Below are 7,806 nucleotides of genomic sequence, written 5' to 3' on the forward strand. Positions count from 1 at the left end.
CACTGGGGTCTCCACATTGATAGTTGGGGGAGTGGGAGGGACTGGCTGTGTAACGACCACCCTTCTTACTATACTATACTACTCTCTAAGGATGACCGTTACTTAACTACTAACTCTACTTAACCGGTATGATCGAAACCACGAGGAGTCTCTACCGAAAAATTTCGGCAACATCTCCCCTGTACCGGTGACCATAAACAGAGATACATACATAGTATACATCAGTCACAGGCGACTAGAATATATATCAAACACTCACGCAGTTAAATAAGTGACAAACATCAAAATATCTACTTATTAAACATAACTCATCTCCATGCAATCTAAACAAAAATAATCTCAACTGACATGAACTTAAAATACAACTCCAAATGTTTATTAATTACTAAAATACGGAAAACTTAATAACGTCCCAAATGTCTTCCATAGTCCTTGCATCACACACCATCCGCGCCACCTCGTCGCCTTCCTTTGCGAAATCTTTTCCTTTCCTTTATCTGCAGTAAGAGGAAATGCAAACTATAAGCGAATGCTTAGTAAGCGCTATCTAACTCACAAAATCTCGATATGCATGTGAATATACTGAAAACTAAAACTGAATGCTCAAAAGAAAAACTACTCATGCTCCTCTACTGGTAAAAGAAACAAACATACTGAAATGCTAAACATGCAAAGCTACTCATGCTCTTCTAATAGCAAAGAACAGTAAGCTAATCTAAATAACATGCTAGCATAAAAGAAAACTAAACTTGCTGATTTTAAACAAAGTGAAACTTAATTCATTTGTTTTAAACTTATTATTTTATACTTTTATACTTATGCGAAACTTATTTTACTTGTTCAAAAGCTTATACTTATAATACTTCAAAATAGTAATCAACTTCTCTTGGGCCCAGGCTTAGTACCATCTTATGCGCGCTCCCTAATAGGTTGGGGTAGCGAGCCACCAATCCTAAAAGAGCAGACCTTGGTCTACCAGGGCCAAGACATTGGAATTGGACACTTGGATTTGTTTAACGACAATCTTGGAAGTAGGGTACTAGCCTCTTCAAAAAGTAAAATATCTTATTATCTTAATTATTTCTTCTTTAAATGCCTTGGCATCTTATCAAGCACCTTGTGTGCCAAAATCCTTAAAGTCTTGACTTTGGGATCTACTTAAGGTCTTGACCTTCTTCTTTCTTTTCTTTATCTTTCTTATACTTGTTAATACTTCTAAAAGAATATTTCTTTAAAAAGAAACTGAAATGTTTAAGCCAGCTCTAACTTTGAAATGCTAAACTACACAACCAAGAGATCTTAAGTTGCATGTTAAGGAACTAAAACAAAAAGGGTCATTAGCATGTTAAATAATTGATAATACAAGAGTCTAAATGAGCCATGGAAACTTGACAATTAATTTGCACCCTACACATGGTACCATCTGTTTTCTATAGCTAAGGATATGGGGAATCAACTTTAAACTAAATTGATACATGAACCTGATAATCTTGATACCAGATTCCTGCGTAGATACACTAAGCTGAGTATGATTGAAGTTCCTACAATTGAACCATGATCTTGGCTAAAAGCTTTTTATACTGATGACCAAGTATGGGCAGAAATGTATCGAACCAAAAAGAAACTATACTATTAAGCCAAATGACAAATGCAGGAACCAGGTAACCTTGATGCTAACTTGTGCAGAGACAATTAAAACTCAAGGTGAAACATATATAGAAGGATTCAAGTGTTCAAGTTATGCAAGCCCAGAAATCAGTGAAACCATAGATCCATGGTCACAACAGCTAACTAAAATCCTAATTATGAGCATCAACATCCAATACAAAAATCTGGACAGGAAACTATATAAATTTGATCTAAATTCCTTTTTTTTTGGCAACACGACAGAGTCTCAATTCATTAGCGACCAAAAATCGATCACACAACCTCAAAGCCACTATGACTAGACTTCGAATCTGTTCTCTGAAATTCTAGCACAAGAAAACACAAAACATCCTTGAATCGAATCCCCCATTCACCAAGTCAACCAAACTTTGCTGGACAACAGTAGGAAAAGGGAGAAAAATATCTCTGATCTGAGCTTAAACATCAACAGCATGGCCAGAGATCTGGACACAATAAAGAAAGTAATAGCATCATCAATCGAAGCCTATTCTACAAAACTTTACTCAGACTTTCGGAAGCAACAAGAAGAAGTAAAATTTCACCATCCAAAGTTTAAACTGCCAACAAATATCCGTCCAGAAATTTCAGAAACAATAGAAAGCTAAAGCATCATCGATCAAGGCTAAATCCGAAAACAATAGGAGCAACCAAGCCCCGAAACCACTCTAGGGTTCTCAACAAGCTCCAAAAGAAACAAGAAGCTAACAAGAAATCAGAACCACTCCTACCGCAGGTGAGTAAGCACTTACAATGATTCTTGGATTCAAACCGAAGGAGAAGAGCTCTAAGGTTTCGGTTGGCTGAGATCTTGGCCTCCTCTTCGTGCTCACGGGTCCTCCTCGACGAAAGGATCACAACCCCGTGAAGAGCCCCTCAGAGAAACCCTCGCCGGCCGCCGGAGAAACCCTAGCTTCTAGCCGCGTCTTCGCCTGAGAGGAGAATCGCCGACGCTCGCGTGAGGTGAGGAGAAGGGTTTCGGGATAAAAAAAAAAAAACCTAAGTTCTCTTTTCTTATAACTAGGGTTTCAATTATAACATATATATATATATATATATATATATATATATCTCGTTCCATATTCATTCACAAATCGCTTGCGGAACAGTTGGCTAGCTGTATTTTGACCGGGTCAAAGGTTGCTGGTTTGAGCCTCGGCTTGGACATTTTTTGTCGAAACTTCTTTCGTTTAGTAAAAATACCAAACGACCTCCAAAAATTGCATAAAAATACTCTAAAAATTTCTAAAAATATCTAGAATTTTTCTATAGCATTTTAAAATATTTTTGAATTATTTTTGGGGCTCAAAATGAGGAAATTTGGGTTGTTACAATTCCCCATACCTTATAAAAAGTTCGTCCTCGAACTTAGAATAATTCCAAATATTTCTGTCTCATACTGTCCTCATGCTCCTAAGTAACTTCCTCGTGCTTCTAGTTCTAAATGACTTTCACTAATGGTACTCTTTGTTCCTTAGTCTCTTAACTTCTCGGTCCTCTATCATTCATATCGCATCGTACCCATTCGTGGTCCTTGGAAGGCCTATTATAAAGTCTCTGGAGACCATAGGTGCATTAGTCACACCAAATGGCACGACTACAAATTCATAGTGTCCATATCTGGTCCTGGAAACTGTTCTGGGTGTATCACTTCCTTTCACTTCCAACTGATGGTACCCAAAGCGCAGGTATATTTTAGAGAACACTATTGCCCTCTTTAGCTGATCAAATAGATCATCTATTTTGAAAAGAGGGTACTAGTCCTTAACTGTTACTTTGCTCAGCGCTCTAAAATCTATGCACATCCGCATAGACCGTCTTTCTTCCTAACGAACAACACTGGAGCTCCCCGGGGTGAATGACTAGGGCGGATGAAACCCTTGTCAAGTAGCTCCTGAAATTGTTCTTGTCAAGGAGCTTTTGAAATTGGGCTGGTGTCAGGAACCAATTCAATTTCAAACTCTACTTCCCTGTTGGGAGATAGTCCAGGTAGCTCTTCTAGAAATACCTCTGGATATTCACAGACTACCCGAACATCTTCCTGCTTGGGTCTTTCTTGTTATCATTGTCCTTCTAGTTCTAATTACTTAACTGGAGTTTCTGACTCCCCACTGTCTTGTCCTCTATCTTGACATCTAGTTATGCCAAGAAAAAGACTTGATATCTTCTCTATCCTTTCTAAACATACTTATGTATATGAATATAAGAGAAACAAAACTTCTATCTTACTAAAGCGCATATAAGCAATTACTCCATATTGCAAATAATAAAGAAAGCATAAAAGGAAAACTTAAATACTTTCTTACTTGAAGACGGCAAATATGGTGCTGATGTGTGATGCTGGAGAATGGAGACTGCTCTGATACCAACTGTAACGACCACCCTTCTTACTATACTATACTACTATATAAGGATGACCGTTAATTAACTACTAACTCTACTTAACCGGTATGATCGAAACCACGAGGAGTCTCTACCGAAAAATTTCGACAGCATCTCCCCTATACCGGTGACCATAAACAGAGATACATACATAGTATACATCGGCCACAGGCGGCTGGAATATATATCAAACACTCACGCAGTTAAATAAGTGACAAACATCAAAATATCTACTTATTAAACATAACTCATCTCCATGCAATCTAAACAAAAATAATCTCAAATGACATGAACTTAAAATACAACTCCAAATGTTTATTAATTACTAAAATGCGGAAAACTTAATAACGACCCAAATCTCTTCCATAGTCCTGGCATCACACACCATCCGCACCACCTCGTCGCCTTCCTTTGCGAAATCTTTTCCTTTCCTTTATCTGCAGTAAGAGGAAATGCAAACTATAAGCGAATGCTTAGTAAGCGCTATCTAACTCACAAAATCTCGATATGCATGTGAATATACTGAAAACTAAAACTGAATGCTCAAAAGAAAAACTACTCATGCTCCTCTACTGGTAAAAGAAACAAACATACTGAAATGCTAAACATGCAAGCTACTCATGCTCTTCTAATAGCAAAGAACAGTAAGCTAATCTAAATAACATGCTAGCATAAAAGAAAACTAAACTTGCTGATTTTAAACAAAGTGAAACTTAATTCATTTGTTTTAAACTTATTATTTTATACTTTTATACTTATGCGAAACTTATTTTACTTGTTCAAAAGCTTATACTTATAATACTTCAAAATAGTAATCAACTTCTCTTGGGCCCAGGCTTAGTACCATCTTATGCGCGTTCCCTAATAGGTTGGGGGTAGCGAGCCACTAATCCTAAAAGAGCAGACCTTGGTCTACCAGGGCCAAGACATTGGAATTGGACACCTGGATTTGTTTAACGACAATCTTGGAAGTAGGGTACTAGCCTCTTCAAAAAGTAAAATATCTTATTATCTTAATTATTTCTTCTTTAAATGCCTTGGCATCTTATCAAGCACCTTGTGTGCCAAAATCCTTAAAGTCTTGACTTTGGGATCTACTTAAGGTCTTGATCTTCTTCTTTCTTTTCTTTATCTTTCTTATACTTGTTAATACTTCTAAAAGAATATTTCTTTAAAAAGAAACTGAAATGTTTAAGGCAGTTCTAACTTTGAAATGCTAAACTACACAACCAAGAGATCTTAAGCTGCATGTTAAGGAACTAAAACAAAAAGGGTCATTATCATGTTAAATAATTGATAATACAAGAGTCTAAATGAGCCACGGAAACTCGACAATTAATTTGCACCCTACACATGGTACCATTTGTTTTCTATAGCTAATGATATGGGGAATCAACTTTAAACTAAACTGATACATGAACCTGATAATCTTGATACCAGATTCCTGTGTAGATACACTAAGCTGAGCATGATTGAAGTTCCTACAATTGAACCATGATCTTGGCTAAACACTTTTTATACTGGTGACCAAGTATGGGCAGAAATGTATCGAACCAAAAAGAAACTATACTATTGTAACGACCACCCTTCTTACTATATTATACTACTCTCTAAGGATGTCCGTTACTTAACTATTAACTCTACTTAACCGGTGTGATCGAAACTACGAGGAATCCCTACCGAAAAATTTGGGTAGAGTCTCCCCTGTACCGGTGACCATAAACATTAATACATACACAGTATACACAGCCACAGGCGGCTGGAACATATATCAAACACCCACATAGTTTAGTAAGTGACAAAAACTATAATATCTACCTATTACATAGAAACTCATCACAGCATGCAAACTAAAACATGAATAAACTCAATAGGAACATAGAATATAAAATACAGTCTCAATGACATCAACCATAGAGTACAACTCAATTACTTCTTATCCATTAAACACGAAAACTCAAAGCTTCCCAGATCTTTTCATAGTACTGGCATCACACACCTCCATCAGACATCCTCCTTGTCGCCTTCCTCTTTACACTTTAACTTTTCCTTTATCTACAGTAAGAGGAAAAATAAATCTATAAGCGAAATGCTTAGTAAGTACTAATCTATCTCACAAAAACTCGAAAGTGCATAAGATGCAAAAGATGTTGAGACTGAAATTCTAAAATGAAAAGGCTAAACATGCTCATCTAATAGCAAAGTACTCAAATAAACTACATACTCATGATATACAAGAATAAAGCTGAATACTGGAAATAAAACTAATCATGCTCACTAAACTGATAAGAAAAGTAATGAAACTAATGTTGTATGCTTAGAATTAAAGGAACAAAACTTGGCTGATTCTAAACATAGGTGATACTTGTTTCATTTACTTATAGCCTTATACTTGAAATTAATGTATAACTTTCTTCTTTTCTTTCTTGGGCCCAGGCTTAGTATCATCTCATGCGCGCTCTCTAATAGAGACTGAGGTAGCGAGCCTCCAGTCCTATAAGGATAAAAACCTTGGTCATACCAGGGCCAAGACCTTGGAATTGGTCACATAGATTTGTTTAACGACAACCTTGGAAGTCGGGTACTAGCCACTTACTTTAAATTTATTTGTTATCTTTTCTAACTAGACCTTGGTCTTTTTCTTACTTGTAGTTACCCATAATCCTCAAAAGGTTTAATAGGGCACATAATCATTCCACTAAAATACATGGCTATTCTTCTTATTAAAATAGCAAAAACAACTAACTATATGCTTCAGATTAAAGAGCTATTAAAAGCTAACTAGCACATATATGTATATGTATCAAAACAAGAAACTAGAAAACTAAATTATAATTCAATACTGCTCATGCTATTCGAATACTGTAAGTGTATCTAACAAGTAGAGAATTGCAACTAACTGAGCATGCTATAAAAAATAAAGCAAAAAAAAAAAAAATCAAACTACAAGATATGCTTAATAGCTGTTCATGTTCAAGAAATTCAAGAAACTAACACTACATTCTTTAAATGAAGGTTGTTCTTGCCTTTCTGAGTAGCAAGGAAAATGCTAAACCCATTCTAACTAAATAAAGGGCTGTTCTTGCCCTTCTAAGTAGCAAGGAAAATGTTAAACCCATTCTAACTAAATAAAGGCCTGTTCTTGCCCTTCTAAGTAGCAACAAACGATCTATCCAAACATACTAGTGTACCAAGTTGTGCATGCTCATTAAATAGCAAGGAAAGCTAAACCGTGCATGGCTGTTCATGTTCATGGAGGTAGCAAACAAAAACTAGAACTGCATACTAATAATTAAGGGTTGTTTATGCCCATTTGCACGGCCCAAAGGAAGACAAACTTGCTGGAATTTATGGGCAGCAGGTAGACAAAGAAGAATACAACATTTAAGTGCTAAAGGTATGCTTAAAACTTAACTACATACTGGAATTAGGGGGCTGAATTTGCAATGCTATTGAAATAGGGCTGATCCTATTTATTAAACAGCAAAGAAACTATGACTTTGTAATTAGATTAAGGGCTGTTCTTGTCCAATTAATTGCATACGAACTAAAATCTGCAAAGCTAACATAAAATGCTCCACTTAAACACATGCTATTCATGCCATTCTAATGGTATAGAGAACTAATCATGCTCACTAATAACAAATAAAAGTTGTACATGCTCATTAAATAACCCAACAAAAGATCTATAACTACTATGCACCTTATGACTGTTCTTGTCCAGGTTTAACAGAAAAACCTATAGCAGGGATACTATAA

At 36.1% G+C, this 7,806-nt stretch overlaps 1 long non-coding RNA gene across 1 annotated transcript; it reads right to left on the reverse strand.

Annotated features, from left to right (window-relative positions):
- Window positions 1-268: 268 nt before the first annotated feature.
- LOC121999952 lies at window positions 269-2,695 on the reverse strand. The gene is made up of 2 exons (XR_006116857.1): window positions 2,418-2,695; window positions 269-497 (listed from the first exon to the last, which is right to left on the reverse strand). It is a non-coding gene; the product is annotated as an uncharacterized LOC121999952 (long non-coding RNA).
- Between the last annotated feature and the right edge of the window lie 5,111 nt (window positions 2,696-7,806).

This window comes from Zingiber officinale, chromosome 7A (assembly GCF_018446385.1).
Source record: "Zingiber officinale cultivar Zhangliang chromosome 7A, Zo_v1.1, whole genome shotgun sequence".
Lineage (NCBI taxonomy): Eukaryota > Viridiplantae > Streptophyta > Magnoliopsida > Zingiberales > Zingiberaceae > Zingiber > Zingiber officinale.